Raw genomic sequence first — 17,637 nt, forward strand, 5'->3', positions numbered from 1 at the left:
ATATTTATTTATGAAAATATATTTAAATGTGTTGTTAAAAATAAAGAAGATACACAAGAATATAAAAAGAGGATTTAAATGAACTTTACAAAATATTGTTCTAAAATATTGTTCTAAATGAACTTTTCAGAGACTGTTCTTCTCTCTCGATGTTCTTCAGTTATATTGATCAGCGGTGTTTAGCACTTTATCTTCAAGAGGCCACCCATCTTTGAGAGAATACCCTGCAGTCCTTTCATCAGAGACGGACTTTTGATCAGCTCATTACCACCTTTTTCTCTCCCTTGTCTCCTCCGTAGGGTTTGAAAAGGCCTTCCACTACTTCACATTCCAGATCTGTCAGACATTGTACCAGTCTCTACAGGCATCATCAGTCCTATAGGGGTTCTTCACAACATTCGAAGACTATGGATTGTCCATGGATGTACCTCTCTATTATGGATTTCTTTTTGACAATGAAAGACCCTTAGTCCTTACCTTGTCTTTCTTCTTGTTGCTTTGTTCCTTTTTAGTCACCATTTGGTGCCTTTGCTTGGCTAGCTCTTCTGTTTGTATGCTTAGTCCCATAAACCGTTTTGGTTTTTCGTGGACATTAATAATTTTATCTTATCTTATCTTAAGCCATCTAAAACATTCAACAACAAAACCAGCTTATTTACAGTTAAATAAAGGGACATACAATTTAAAGTAGAGAAACCCCTCACAAATAAGGAAACTCTTGGAGCAAATCAAAATATAGAGATTATTTGCATTAGTAGAATACAAGCCCAACCAATAAAGAAGTCCATTTACACTAAACAAATTATAAATCTTTTAAACCAAGAAGATTCTAGAGACTAATATTTTCATTACTACATCTTGGCTACAATGGAAGTCTTTGGTTGGATTTTCAACCAGGGTTGAAATAATAAAAATCAATTGAAATATGCATTGCATAGAGATTGAATAGGTATTTTATCTAAAAAATTGAATCAACTAGAAATAACAACTAACAAATAATTTCTAAAATTTGACATTACAGATCACTTCCTGACTTTGTATAAAGATATTGTTCATTATCTCTAGTGTCAATTATTAAATAGTAAAGTATTGAGATAACACTATTTTGAAGTAGTTGGACATTTTTTTTCGACAACAAAACTCCAATTTAGGAGCGTTCACAAATATTAAAAAAATAATTGTCAATTATATTCATTGATGTATTATATCTATTTATGCAATCTTATTTTAAAATATTAAAATTATTAGCATAACATATAATTTTAGGCTATCATATCATTCAAAACTACAATTATAATCAAGACAAGTACTAGCCACTATGCTACACTTGTTGTTATTGGACTTATCAACCCAATAACTTACTACATGCATATAAAAAATAAATAATGTTTTATTTATTATTATGCTTTGTTATTGGACTTGATCAACCCAGTTACATAGGTGGAATTATTATGAGACATTCCCCCATTATATGAATGTCTAATTAAAAACATATACATAAATAAATGTAATTAATAAATATGGAAAGGTAATAATACAAGGAAGAGGGATAATTATAAATGACACGTGAGAGAAAATGGCTAAGGTAAGTAGGTGTGCAATGAGCATTGGACAAGAGGCACACAATGTGTGTCCAACTCAAGTACGATGTACACTTAGGAATGTTTGGGCTAGAGTTGTGTTTTCAAGTCGTGAAGCCATATGGGGTTCTATGTAAGAATTGTGTCCTCATGGAGTGCTCCTTGCCCATCAAATAGTTAGGACCTATAACCAATCCTCTTCTTGCCAAATCCTCCTTATGAAAATGGAAATCTCCTGATGATTTTACACATATATGTAGTTATCCCCCTTTATATTGCATTTAAGTTGAGATTAATACGATGGATTCATTAAATAATTAAAAAGATGACATAAATTGGCTTGACATCATAAACTTTATTCTCTACTTTTCTCGCACCACTCTGATAGTTTCATTTTTTATGTGCAAAATCTGATCGAGAATAGATGACTCGCTTCCCCTCCTTTGCACTAACTCCATAAATGGAGGATGAAGATCTGCATTTTTTCTCCCACTCCAAAATCATTGATCTTAGAAGGTACATGGTACGAGGTGCTTGGCAAGAAAAAAAAAGAAAAAAATATTTGCCTCAGTGCACAAATCCTATTGTAACTCACTAAGGGCCCATTTGGTTGTTGGAATACAACTAGAATAGTCATTGAAAATTAGAATATCTGGTTGTATTCTTCATTTGGTGTGCAAAATGGGAATAGAGAATAAGAATACGTATTCCCATTTTAGCCCCAAAATGAGCATATGTCCATTCCCAAAAATACTTGTTATTGGAATGGAGAATAAGAATACTTCTTTTATGGACAAACCACTTTGGTCTGTAGGCTTGGATACAACCAAGCTAGGAGGCTCTCGGAGTCCTTGTACATACTCTCCACCAATTCACCACCACCATTATCGCTACCAGGGGATGAGATCTTGCGGCACTTATAGGAAAAAATGTAATTGGCAATGATCTCCTTAACAGAGTCATCAACAGTGTTGGTGATCTTGCTGCTGGTATTAGTTTCCAATGCAACGCTCTCTTTCTAGTTGGACAACATACTCAAAAAAATTCCATTGAAATTTTAATTAGTTCTATTAATTGATCACCATACTTCAGAAAGGATAAATCCTAGTCTATGGTTTTTAAGGATACCAATATATCGTAGCGCCAAAATCTATCTATCATGGAAAGCAAAGCATTCTTAAATATACTATTAATAAAAATAGAAAAATCAGCTTCCCTCCCCAAATTCACCATTGCCACCATGAACCTCCTCCTCATGTAGTTGTTTTGCCTCTTCTTCTAGCCCCTCGTCAGCCCGGTCATTCTACGGAGGCAGACGTAGTAGAAGGGAAATTGGGGGATCCTGCAAGGGAAAATCCATGGAGGAGTGCAAATGGTGAGCTCCATTAGGACTGGTGTTGGTTTTGGGGCTAGAACTTGGAGCTACACATAGATTTAGTGGACATTTCTGACAACATTAAGAAGAATAGGAATTTTTTGAAAATTAAAACACATTCACAATTAAATTGTAGGTGAACCAAATAGGATTGAGAATGCCATTTTCCATTCCCATTCCCCATTCCCATTTTCCATTCTAATTTCCTATTCCTATGCTTGTAACCAAACGGGCCCTAAGAGTGCATAGAAGCCCCAACCCACTCATTATGGCCCAGAAAGAAAGAAGGGAGAAAGCCAGGCTACAAAGAAGGAGCCCCTCTACTCCAATAGTTCCCCTGAATCAATACCACCCCCAAATAATCAATGGTATATGGGTCATACCACTTTCATCCCAAATTCCATCCTTTTCTATTGGGGTATATACCATTCCACTATGATCATCAAGAACACGGGCTGATCAAATTTCCACACCCCCAACAAAAGCACATCTACACCCTAACAAGCAACAGAGATTACATGAGCACAAGTCCAAGAGGGATCAAATTGATCAAGAATATTCCAGCAGTTTCAAAGTTTTGGCATTTTGGCCTAGACACAACCAAGCAAAAAGGCTAGAAATGCTACAGATTATCAAGGTTTGTGTTGGTCACTTCCTAGGCTGTGAGATTCCTAACTTTTTTATCTTAATCAATCCTTGCTTTGGTTTCTCAAAGATGTCAATTCACAATGAGGATATTTCTTTTGGCCTTCAACCAAAATGATACTAGATGGACCCATTGATGCGAATAATCTATTTCTTAATAAAGAATTCAAATCTCCCCAAGACCTATTAAGATCTCTAAATATATTTCCCCCTTTAGAATCCTTAAAGAACAATCATCTACCTTGTCTCCTATGGGTTGATCCCTCGATCCAGGTTAGCACATTGGAAGAAGCAAACCGTGAAATGAAGAGGCTTCCTCGATTATACATTCTCTGGAAACCAGACTCCTTCAGTTAAATAATCTCATGGGATAATTCTCTTTTATGAATGAAGCTATGGGTAAGTGCACCAAGTTGTGGTGCCAAAAGGGGGGTATAAGTGGACACCTTTTTCCTGAAAACAACAATTTCTTAACATCAACAAGAATTTGAAGATAGTTACACTCAAAATTTTAAAATATGACAAAAACAAAAGTAGTAGTCCTTTGAATCTAGTTTCTAAACTACTAATTTTTTTTCAAAATGGTTTAGTTTTAGGTCCTCAAAAAAGGGGGTCATAGAAAGTGGTATTGTTTATTCAAAAAAAATATACCATGGTACAAAGTATGGCCCTCCTAAAATTTTAACTTTTTTTTTAAAAAATCCTTTAATTGCTCTAGTCAAAAGTTACCTAACACTGTGTAGTTTACCCCAGATTTTTTGACTAATTTTATAATGTGTATTTTTTTTTAATGAATTTTTTAATTGGACACATCCCAAAAATGTGAAATATATGTGTGCTCCCCCTAGAAATGATTAAAAACTAATCTAAAATCAAAACTTCTTTTTTTAAGTGCGTAGAATGGAGTCTAGTTTCTAAAAAACTAAGTTGTTGCAAAATTTGATGAACGGGCTAAAATCTACATCCCAATTAGTACATGTTGGTTTTTGACAAAAAAATTGACATACATTCAGAAGAAATTAAAGTTGAAAGACTTGGAATTGTTCAAATAAAAAATAAATTATATGGTTATATAACTAACACAAAGACCTACAATGTCATGTAAACTAATTTTATCGATGCTCAACTACGAGAAAACTTGAAAGAGAGCACACAAGAAAAATCAATCATTTTTTGTATGTTTGTAGCAAAACACGTCTCAGACCAGTTTAGAGACTCCAAACCTTTGGGTTGGATCCCCAACGCAAAACCAAGCCTTAGGCTTGGTAGAATGTAAAGCTTTAAATAACGCACACATGCTATTCAAAGGTTTTTAAAATTTCAGTCTCAATAGTGCATGCGTGCTTTAGTGCATACGCGCTTTAGTGCACACACACTATTAAGACCTAAATTTGGAAGGAGAGAGGCAGAGCGAGAGAGAGAGAGAGAGAGGGGGGGGGGGGGGGGGAATGGGAGTGTGTGTGTGTGTGTGTGTGTGTGTGTGTGTGTGTGTGTGTGTGTGTGAGAGAGAGAGAGAGAGAGAGAGAGAGAGAGAGAGAGAGAGGAGAAGGGGGAATGGGAGTGTGTGTGTGTGTGTGTGTGTGTGTGTGTGTGTGTGTGTGTGAGAGAGAGAGAGAGAGAGAGAGAGAGAGAGAGAGGGGGGGGAATGGGTGTGTGTGTGAGAGAGAGAGATAGAGAGACAGAGAGACAGAGTAGGGGATGGGAGAGGGGAGAGAGAGAGAGAGGAAGTGTGAGAGAGAGTGAGAATAGGGGATGGGAGAAAGTAGAGAGGGAGAAAGGGAGAGAGAGAGAGAGAGAGAGAGAGAGAGAGAGAGAGAGAGAGAGAGAGGGGATGGGAGAGGGGAGAGAGAGGGGGGATGGGAGTGAGTGTGTGTGAAAGAGAGAGAGTAAGGAATGGGAGAGGGGGGAGAGAGAGAGAGAGAAGCCCGAGAGAGAGAGAGAGAGAGAGAGAGAGAGAGAGAGAGAGTAGGGGATGGGAGAGAGAGAGTGTGAGAGAGAGAGTAGGCGATGGGAGAGGGAGTGAGAGAGGGAAAGAGAGAGAGAGAGGTGGGGATGGGAGTGTGTGTAAGAGAGAGAGGAGGGGATGGGGGAGAGAGAGAGAGAGAGAGAGAGAGAGAGAGAGAGAGAGAGAGGAGGAGGAGGAGGAGGATGGGAGTGAGAGAGAGAGAGAGAGTAGGGGATGGGAGAGGAGAGATAGAGACAGAGAAAGAGAGGGGGATGGGAGTGTGTGTGTGTGTGTGTGTGTGTGTGTGTGTGTGTGTGTGTGTGTGTGTGTGTGAAAGAGAGAGTAGGGGATGGGGGAGGGGAGAGAGAGAGAATAGGGGATGGGAGAGAGAGAGTAGGCGGTGGGAGAGAGAGTGGCAGAGGGAGAGAGAGGGGGGATGGGAGTGTGTGTAAGAGAGAGTAGGGGATGGGAGAGAGAGTAGAGGAGAGAGAGAGAGAGAGAGAGAGAGAGAGAGAGAGAGTAGGCGGTGGGAGAGGGAGAGAGAGGGGGGGGGATGGAGTGTGTGTCAGAGATCTAGAGAGTAGGGAATGGGAGAGGAGAGTGAGGGGGGATAAGAGTGTCTGTCTGTGAAAGAGAGAGTAGGGGGTGGGAGAGGGGGGAGAGAGAGAGTAGCCTGAGAGAGAGAGAGAGAGAGAGAGAGAGTAGGGGATGGGAGAGAGAGAATAGGTGGTGGGAGAGGGAGTGGGATGGTGAGAGAGGGGGGGGGATGGGAGTGTGTGTGAGAAATCTAGAGAGTAGGGGATGGGAGAGGAGAGAGAGAGGGGGGATGAGAGAGTGTGTCTGTGAAAGAGAGAGAGACAGAGAGTAGGGGATGGGAGAGAGAGAGAGAGTAGGTGGTGGGAGAGAGAGAGAGAGAGAGAGAGAGAGAGAGAGAGAGAGAGAGAGTGGGATGGGAGTGTGTGTAAGAGAGAGAATAGGGGATGGGAGAGAGTGTGAGACTATGAGAGAGAGAGAGAGTAAAACAAATAACACACATGTTTCCCCTAATCAAAGAGATGTTGTAAGAAGGAGAATTGGTAGCCAAAATTGCGACCCACATGCGAAACATTTTTTGGACTCAACTCAGACATAATTTTTTTCAAAATTTATCGAAATGTATCCTCAAATTCGAATAAGTCAAAGATTTTTTGAGATGGGTAAACACTTTTTATGTGAAGATAAATCACACACGCACAACTTGTTGTTGTAGGATACACATTGAATTTTCTAACCATTTTCATGTTTTTAGGCATATATGTGTGTTTTTGCATTCTAAGTTTGTTTTGCAGGATTGTGACATGAATGAGCCACCTAGATCTTCAATGGAATTCATATTCAACATTTTATGTGAAATAGGGGATGGCCAACAATTTTACGAGACATCATGCTTGGATGGTACATGCTTATTTTGTGGTTCTTTGCAACTTTTATCAACTTGTGAACATATGGACAGTACACATGCAATTGGAAATGAAATAGTAGATTATGAAAAATATAAGACAGTGACATATGTTCTAAAAGATGGGAAATAGGGTAAAAAATGTGATTTAGTCATTGAAAAGATTCCAATGTATGAGTTCATGAAATTTTTTGTGGAAAGATTATTTACGAGTATGCAAGGCATACACATAGAGCTCAATGGCTAGATTTGCAATTCAAGTTGTGCAAGGATATGTTTCCACTGGATACCATTATTTCGGTTGTAGACTTCGCAGAGAACTACACAATACAATCACAAAATGAGGTGCAAGCAAAGTATTATACTTCTCAATAGGTTTCCATATTTGTTCACATAACATTCACGCATTCACCTACAAGTACAGAGGATGATAGAAAGATTTTGAGGGAGTACCATTTTTACATCAACGATGATAGATCACATTCTACAAAGTTTGTACATGGTTGTTTTCAACTATTTTATGGATATTTGGCTAACAGGGGCATACCATATCATCAACACATTATTTGGTTAGACAATTGCACATCTCAATTCAAGAATGCATGGATGTTCTATTGGTTGAGCAGGATGCACAGGTTGTCTAGAATTCAATATATGTGGAATTTCACAGAGGTTGGTCATGGAAAGGGAGAGCACGATGGTGCAGGCGCATGCATCAAAAAAGCCTTAGCTCATGAAGAACTAAAGTACAAAGATGGAGCAATATTGACAAATGCAAAATCCATCATCCAGTGGTGTAATGCTACAATGGGTCCAGGTAAGGAAGGCAAGTCTATGGCTCGTAGATTTTTTTGGTTGATAGATAATACTAACATTGCACCATATGAGGATTGTTGCAAACTAACTGAGTTGCACTCTTTTAGAAGCTTTGATGCAAGTTCATGGAGTATCCACACATGAAAAATGGCATGCTAGTGTCCATCATGTGCAGAGGAAAATTGGGATGACTATGAGTTGACTGAATGGGTGGACAAATGGGATATACGGGTTTTGGACTCAATTGACACCTATCGTCCCCCACAAGCACTAAAAATAGTAGAGATGGATTCGTTTATTGACTTTGACTGCTTATCTGATCTAGTGCAACCTAGTATATATATATATATATATATATATATATATATATATATATATATATATATATATATATATATATATATATATATCTTTGTAATTTCAATATGTAACTTTATAACTTTTACCTAAGTATTTTTTGAATTAATGACCGCATTTTGTACATTTATCACTACAGGCCATGTTTTTGTTGTTATTGCACTTGAAGACAATGAAGAAGGGACATATTATTATTTGTGTCATTGTGTCCAAGCCAAACAAAAATTGGATCACTTAGTTATAGATGGTGAAGGTTTAGAGTACCATATTGGTGTGGTGATTGTAACCGACACATGACTTAGACGATATTTTATGAAGAACCCTAACTTGTGGTTATTCGAGGATTGACAAATAGAGAGGAAGATTCTTCATTATTCGAACCTTGTTGTCGCATCAAATGTCCACTTGATAAAATATGGTGGAAAAACACATAATAAGAGTCTTTGCTAAGTTCGCAAGTCAGACCACGAGGCAATACTTGAGACATTAAAATGTAAAGCAAATCTAGTTGGTTCATTAGATTGAATAGGGAGAGAGAGAGAGAGAGAGAGAGAGAGAGAGTTGCAGGGTCACCTTGAATCATAGGGCCCTCACCTTTTCATTTTTGTTGTGTAATGCTCCAAGTGAGCCTTGTAAGTAGAATAAGCATCACTGGACCTAGGTGTGGTAGTTGGGGTATTGGATGTCATTTAATGTCCTTAGAAGAGTCATTATTTTGGCCTAAAAATCAAGGCATACATTGCCATAGGGAAATGAGTACACTAAGGGATGAGTCATTAGCTTAGGGAAGGGTCCCTAGCATGGAATTGCTAAGGGATAGAATAAATAACAAGTTAGAAGTGTTAAGACTTGAGCAAGCAAGAAAAATCCAAAAGTTGCTATATTGCAATTTTGCTATTTTTGCAAAATGCTAATTTTGCAAGAAATGCCTTTTAAAACTTGAAGGAGGCCAATGCAAACCATAAGGATGAAGGGGAAAGACCTAGGAGGAGATATAAAGACTTTCCAAACCCTAAAATGAGAGAAGTTAATATCATTGTGTACGGTCAACATGCTATAGCATGATATTTGAAGGTAAAATGATGCAGCAAGCTAGGGTGGTGGGCTTCAATATACAATAAGTTTTAGAAATTTTAGTGGTTTAGGTGTTTGAGCCTATCAACAATCTGAATGCTCCAAGGAAATGACCTATCAAGACAACCTTCAAGGATCCTAAAATGATGAATTCAATTTTATAAGGCTTTCAATTGTTTATATTCAAGGAATTCTAAGACTTTACTTCAATCCCATATTCCCTCTTCACTAAACTCCCTTACATTGAAACCAAAAACCCAATACCCTGCCTATTAGCCTGCTGCATACTTAGAATGTGAATAACTTTGCTTTCTCTCAAAACACTTGCCAATCTAAGGATGTTTGTTGATACCCTTTTCAAAGTTCTTTAACCTACCAAAAGCTTTTATATGGTTATTTTGAACCAATACTCCTCTGCTGAACTGGTACCCCATTTTTATGCATAAAAAATGACCTATTAACAAAGGACATACATGACAGACTCCACTTGGCACTTCCTACTCTTAAACAATGTTTTCTTATACCATCAAATAGTCAATTCCAAAAGGAATTAGTCCCAAGATTCTGCAACTCCCGATCCTTGATTCTTGACTCCAAACCCTGTTCACTAAGGCTTCCTTAAATGTTCACTCTCCCCCTGATCCTACATCCAATTGGTGATGAACTCACCCTTACTTTACTCTATTGAAACATCCCCAAACACAAACTCCACTCCTTGCTCAGGTAGATTACTCATTGCTGGACACGACATTCAACTCCATGATACCTTCACACTGATAATTAAACCTTGTCTTAATTTGCGTATGCTCGATTAGCACTTAATAATACAAGTTAGTTTGGTCATCCAACACTACTACATTTGAACTCAATTTTCAACCAATTTTGGTCGAAATTTCCACCCAAGTTGGTAAAAATTTCGACCAAGATGTTCGTCGAAGTTTTTCTCGTCAAAATTTCGACCAACCTACAAGTTGGTCAAAATTTTGACCAAAACATTCGTCGAATTTTTTTAATTTTTGGTGGTCCTGATTTGTCAATGTTGGTCAAAATTTTGACCAATCTATTCCTCGAATTTTTTTCAATTGGTCAAAATTTCGACCAATCCATTTGTCAATTTTTTTTTGATTGGTGGAAATTTCGACCAATGCTTGGTAGAAAACTAATAGGCATTGGTTGAAATTTCCACCAATGTTTGGTCGAAATGTTTTAGCATTGGTGGCAATTTCCACCAATGGTTGGTCAAAAAAAAATTTTGTTGGTGGAAATTTCGACCAATACTTGGCAGAAAACTAACAAGCATTGGTCAAAATTTCCACCAATGTTTCGTCGAATTTTTTTTTAATGTTGTATCAAGAAATTGCTTCTTATCCAAGCCATTTAATTTGCAACCTTTTAAATCTCTGCAAAGATAAAGTTGGAGTAGAAAAAAATTTCTTTTCAAAGGTGTCCTCTGATTGTAAAGCGTCCATTCTATTATCTGTTCAACAAACAAGACATATCTAGTTCAACAAATAATGGAATGGACGCTTTACAATCAGAGGACACCTTTGAGAAGAAAAATTCTCCTCCTCCAACTTTACCTTTGCAGAGATTTAAAAGGTTGCAAATTAAATGGCTTGGATAAAAAACAATTGCTTGATACAACATGGAACAAATGGACATTTATGCATAGGGAACCATCAACTATGTGAGTGATGTAGATGCAACCAAAATTTTTGGGGTCAAAGCCACCAATTAATATAAGGTTTCTAATCTCCACAAGGTCAACATTGTGGTTGTAAGGGTTGTGGAGAGGGCACTTCTTCATTGTCTGCTTCATCACTGATTAACTTGCACCACAGACCGACAATCTTCATCTTTGTTGTGGGCTCCTATCCCCTATGTGAGTGTTGATGTAGAAGCCGAAGTAGAAAAAATAAGTGAAAGCGTGTTGAATAAGGTTTCTAATCTCAAGTTGGTCAACATTGTTTATTTAAGGGTTATGGACTAGGTAGTTCTTCAATGTCTAAATAGGGGTAGCATTGCATCCTCTTTAACTGTTACATGTATAGCCCTAGGAGGAAATAGGTTGTTGGTTGCCTCTTCTAGCCTTGCACTTTCTTCTTTGCGGGTTTTTCTTAAACATGGCTCTACATCCATCCCTAGTTTCAAGCAATTTGGCAATGCATCTATTTGTTGCAAAAAACAATACCCATTTCTTGTTTTAGTTTTTGATAGGTCTTGCTCAACTCTTTCATTTGGAGAGAAGGTTTTCGTCATGGCAGCAACACATAAAACATCTCAAAGCAAAACTGAAGATGAAAATGAGTACAAGCATACACTTGACTTACCTCAAACAAGCTTCACCTTTAGAGCCAATTCAACAACACATGAACTAGAAATATAGAAGTTGTGGGATGAGAAATAGATATTAAATAGGGTTGCAAACAAGAACACGGGGGATACTTTTACTCTTCATGATGGACCCCCTTATGCCAATGGAAATTTACATATTGGGCATGCGTTGAACAAGATGCTGAAAGATTTTATCAACAAATATAAGTTGCTTGAAGGGTATAAGGTGCACCATGTGCCTGGTCCCCCCATTTGACACTTGCTCCCGAGTATATATGAAGCTGCACAGATTGAAGTATTTGGGCAAATTTTTTTTTAGGGCCACATTTATAGCTCAGCCAAAAATCGGTTCATTGGAGTCCCTCATCTATCATGGCAAGTTGGAGTATCCAGAGGGACACATATCAAGAAGTGTTTATGTTATTTTCAAAGTGGTTAACGTAGCAAACACAACTCTTGATTTTCTCAAAGGACTTCTACCTAGTTTGGTTTGGCTATCTAGACTACAACCCTATGGACAATTCCTACAAATTGTAATGTCCCCTTTTTATGTTTCTTGGACACTACATGAGCTATTGCAATATTATAGCTAATTGTATTGATTTATGAATGTTGAACAATGAAGTTATATATGATTGGTAATTCTAAATGCTAATATGGATAAAATGAACTAATGATTTAATATGCAAGTGTGGGTGTAATATGCAATTAATGCAACAAGTGTATAACGAGCAATGCAATGACAATGAATTATGTAATGGAGATGGGAATAGAATATATATATTTACAACTGTAATTTCAATCCCTTAGATCGATTACTTGCTTACAATTGATAAGGAAATTGAACATCAAAGAGTTGAGACCCATTTCCTGATCTCTTCTACATATAGAGGTAAAAGGAGATCCACACTTGCAATTTATGGAATCCTTGGCCTCAAATTAGATTGGGTACAAAAGTAAAAAGTTTTGTAAAAACAAAATGACTTGATACACCATTGCACAATGAATACCATGTTACACTGGCCAATGACATCTTCATAACGGTTCAGTTTCAACAAACATGCAGCCATGTTGAGATGGCATGGATTCTTAATAGCATTTTCCATGTCCTTATATTTTCCAAATAACTAGAACATAAAATCATCTCCCATGTACGCCAAGGTCTGCACAAAACCACATCTTGGAAAAGTCTGCTAGGTAGGCAAACTACCTGAACCTAGGTAATTTGGAATATAGTAAATAGAAGAATCAGCAAAGGAACAGATATGTCACCATTTCACATTGTTGCATCGCCTCTACTAGTTTTCCCTCTTTGAAAAATGCATTACCCTCTATACATCTCATATCAGCTGCTTCAATCCGTTCCTCTACTGTCATGTCACTTTGTGCCTTACCCTGACAAATTTATAATAAATGAAAATAAAATTATAATTTACGAATTGCAATGTAACTACACGACAAGACAATTGGTTTTGCAACTGTGGGTTGCCAAGATTTCTGGAATAAGTATCTAGTCTAATTTGCATTTGTTGAAGGGGAAGACTAGCAAGAATTCGACCTAGGTCTATTGTGCAGCAAGCACTCAAAATTAACACTAGACAGAGCCTGCCTGTCATCTTACTGAAAGACATTAAGATTTAAGAATAATACAAAATAAAATTAGCATTGACATATAACCACATCCTTCACTCTTTCTGTCCCTAATACTAGCCATTCCAAAGGAAATTAGATCACACAATGTGTAGCATTTAATATTTGAGCCTCTGTTACTCTTACACATTTAGTGCCTACATATATAGCTTGACCAATTAGTGTGAGAAGAGAAGAATTAGACTTACCTCCTTTGCTTCCTAAAAACCAATAAGCTCAACCTCATATATGAGATCAACCCTAGGAGGAACATTTGGAAAAGAAAAATTCCCTTCTTCCCCATATCCCAGTTGCCATCCCACATGAAGCAATGCATGTTCACTAGCTTGCATGCTTGCTACACCAATTGCCAAGCCACTTAAGACCTTTTTCTTTGTAGGAATAGTAAAAGTTATGTCAAACTTAAACCGTGTTCATATATAGATACATTATGAATAAGTGATTGATTACGTTCTAGACCATATAAGAATTCATCAATCTCGTAACATAATACATTTTTTTTAATCTAGCATATCAATAATTCAAAACATTATACGACATCTTTTTCTAATGTCATCTTCCAAAAGGAAATATATTTTAACTATTGGTTTGAATTATTTCTGATGGCATGTTTTAGAACTATATTTTTCAATTAAGAGCATACATTTGCACGCTAGATGCTGGAGAGCACACATGTTATGGAAACATCATTAGCCTTGACATAAGGTTGTCAGCACTATGGACATGGAAGAAAGTTGGAGTTTGAATGTTTTAAAACATCAAGGAACATTCAGCCTAAGCTTCCAAGTATTAGAAACATTCTAATATTTGAAAAAGATTACAATAGATTACCATTAGATACTAAACAAGGATAATAGAAACTATCTATTATCGTAATAATACATAGTATAAGAGTTTAAAAGAAACACATGCATTGAAAAGAAATAAGTATATTTTCATAAATATTAAGTTCAAAACAACTAAATAATAAGGAAATTTTGATTACATAAAAGTATAAAGAAATTTGAAGCATATTAGCATACCAAATATTTATGCACATGTTTGCAAAACATACAACAAGGCATCAAATGAAATTTTAAGGGCCAGTTCCTAAAACTCAAGTTACAAACAACAAATCTCCACTGTCGTTACAAATGCATTAAATCTCAAATATTTATGCACATCTCAATAAAATGTATAATCAAAATTGCATCGTAAGAACATAGACATTATTATAAAGCTTGCATGACTACCAAATTACTTCAAAGATGGCTAACACTGTAACTGGGTCTATTGCAGAGATGATAGCACCGAACATCAAGCTTTCTTGAAATAGTAACCTATACATTAGAAAAAATAGTCCTCCTAGATAACTAGGAAGACCAACCAGACATTGAGAAAAAGCATTTAATGAAATATAAATGATCAAGAATAAGAAAGGATGAAAAAACATCAACATGTTGACAGAGTATTCTTCAAAAATGCAGCTTAACAATGACCTAAAGAGCAAACGGAGAGAAAATTTACACTAAAGATCCAGTCACAATTGCAACTATGAATGTTCCCAATATAGCAATTGTGATTATTGCACCAAAGTTTGAAAAGAATTGTTTCTATCACATCAGGGTTGGCTGTAAAGTTAATATTCTACAAATATAGAAAAATAGCTAGCATATTTTAACAGATGAAAACAGTGCTTTCAATATTTATTGATAAGAAAAGGCAAAACTTACAAGTTGCAAGCTAAAGCCCGATTGAGTGAAACATGGGTTAAGGAAAGCAAATCTATTCTTTTGAAGAGAAAAATCTAATATGCAATAGAGAAAATGTAAATCTCCATCTGGAACTTGATAATATAATCTCATTCTTCTCTTTGTAAGGATATAAAATTATGGGAGGTAGCAAAAGTAGAACAAAAAACTCTTCACAGAAGTTGAACCAATTCTTGCATGTTTACCAGAGACCACTTATATCAATAAAACATTCCAACAAAAATAACAGACCCAGTACTTCAAAAATTACATTATCTAATAATGATGGTTTATAAGATTGTCATGTTGAGCTTAGAAGCATCTAAGTGTTTTCAAACATCAAATTTTAAGGGTTCGTGGGGTATATGGTCTTGTATTGAACATTTGCATGTTAAGAGGGAATCGAGAAGTTAGGAATTTAGAAGTTTTTGATTTGAATAATAAATCATTGTAACGGGGTGATGAGCCGATTCACACATGTGAGTGGAAATCAATTTCAATTGGTTTTGAGTAGTTTTATAACCACCTCAAAAGGCAGTAGAGACTCTGGTGTTTCATATAGAGTTTGATGTAGTCTTTAGAACAAGACTGAAAATAGAGCATAGCAGAAAAGGAAATTGATCTCTCAAGTATAAAGATTGATATGTAAAGGGAGATTGAAAATAATAAGTTAGTTTCACTTTCCTTATATTTCTTGGTTTTTGTATTGGAACTGTTATTTGGGAATGGAAATTTCTGAGCTCAAGTAATATTAGTTTTAGATTGTTCTTTGTTTTTATAAAAATCAGAAATCCAACCATTTGGTTTACTTGTGTTATCATCAGCTATGTTCTAAGTCTAACAAGTTCCAGATTTGTGTAATAGATTCCAACCAAGAATTGGTTATGTGATTTCCAAATTCCACCTATGGGTTTTGGTTTGAAGGAATATTCGTGATATTGGTTTGAGGTAAATGATGTATGGGCATCAATTTTCTTCTGTAAAAGTGACTCAAAGAGACTGATTCAATGATTGGGATGTCTAAATTCATGACAATAGACATTGTTTGTTTGGAAAATATTTTAGATTGGAATTTATAGTATGGGCTGCTATGTATTGGGTTTCTTTTGCCATTAAAATCTTTGCTAGCTCATTCTGTGTCTTTAGGGTTGGTTCGTGGCATTTCCTTGCCTGAATCTTCCTCCCAGTTAGTTAATGGACATTTTGTTGATGATTCATTTCTTACTCTTCTTGAGGATGAAGAAAACATCAAAAATGCTTTAAATTGTCTGGACACCTTTTGTCAAGCCTCTGGCTCTACCATTCAATGGCATAAAACGCTCTGCTACCGCTAGTCATTCCTACCAGCTCCACCTTGGCTCAGCCATTTTAAGTGGAAATGGGTTACTCATGGGGAAATCTTCCGCTTTCTTGGCATTCCCTTTGCCTTCCAAGCTTCACCTGTGGAGCTTTGGAATGTTGTACCTGCCAAGATTAGCAAAAGCATGATTATTGGATCACCAAGCCGCTTTCTCTTGCTGGTAAATTCTAGATTTGTTCAAAGATTTTGGCAAGCACTCATGTGTACTATTCTTCCTGTTGGGCTCCCTCCAAAGCTTCATATCTAAAGCTGGAACGTTTGCTCAGAGATTTTCTCTAGGCCTCTGGTTCTGATCATCATGGTTTTCACAGAGTTGCTTGGGATTTGTGTTGTCTCCCAAAAGAGTTTGGTGGTCTTGGCCTGCTTTCCACTCGAAAACAAGGCCTTGCTCTCTGTGCAAAATGGATTATCCGAACTATTTCTGGAGATGAAGCCTGGAAGATTCTAGTTCGGAACTGCATTTCTTTCGCCTTCCCTGTTAATAGGCCTGCATGGAAGGGGATTGGTTTTCAAACCCTTCTCATCATGCATGAACCAATGGCCATACAAGGCTCATTTGTTATTAAAAGCATATGGAAAGCTTGGGAAGCTATTAAGCCTTGGCTTCGTTGGGTTGGAGATGAGTTTTGCAATGGACTCTCCTTGAATCAACAGAACATTTGGTCTCCCCTGTTTTCCATTCAGGGTACTCCTCTCGCCAAGACTCAAGGTGCCAGTGCTCTGCGTTTTTTCAAACGTGGCATCAAAACTTCTAAGGACGTCTTCTCTAGAGTCACCATGAGTTTCAGGTCATGGGAAGATATGCAAGTCCAGTACCATCTTGTCAGTTCAGATCGACAGACTTTTGAACTTCCGTTGTCTTCCATCCCTATGCACTTAGTTCATAAAGTGGGGATTCAGTCTGTTCATCCTTGGTGGCATGATTGGAAGTGGTATCTTGCCACTCCATTTTCCAATTACAAGCTCAATATGGGGTACAGATAGCTTTTGCCCCATCTTCCGATGGTTGACACACTTAACCAATGACGGCATTTGCAATCTTCACTTTCTCAATGGAGAAAATGTTTTGACACCATTTGGAGTGCTGTTACAGAACCCAAGATTGCCCATTTTGCTTAGTGCCCTGCCTTCCAAGGTCTTCCCCTGGGGCCACGGCTCAAGCACATTAGGGTTCCTAATCCCAGATACCCCTTCTATGGACAACCAGAGTCCTTGTTGCATATATTCTGATTTTGTAAGGGTGCTCAAAATTATTGGCATTAGATTCATGATTTTTTCAAGCCTTTTAGGCCCGAACCATTTTCATGGCACATGATTCTACTGGGTAATTCAC

General features: G+C 37.1%; 1 pseudogene across 1 annotated transcript; it reads right to left on the reverse strand.

Moving 5' to 3' along the window:
• Positions 1-12,314: 12,314 nt before the first annotated feature.
• On the reverse strand, positions 12,315-17,300 carry LOC149565053 (peptidyl-prolyl cis-trans isomerase FKBP42-like; annotated as a pseudogene). The gene is made up of 4 exons (XR_016361374.1): positions 17,265-17,300; positions 13,403-13,615; positions 12,837-12,959; positions 12,315-12,727 (listed from the first exon to the last, which is right to left on the reverse strand). The product of XR_016361374.1 is annotated as a peptidyl-prolyl cis-trans isomerase FKBP42-like (transcript).
• Positions 17,301-17,637: the final 337 nt, after the last annotated feature.

Source organism: Cupressus sempervirens, chromosome 3 (assembly GCF_028749045.1).
Source record: "Cupressus sempervirens isolate cs-2001-9-10 chromosome 3, ASM2874904v1, whole genome shotgun sequence".
In the NCBI taxonomy this organism is placed as follows: Eukaryota; Viridiplantae; Streptophyta; class Pinopsida; order Cupressales; family Cupressaceae; genus Cupressus; species Cupressus sempervirens.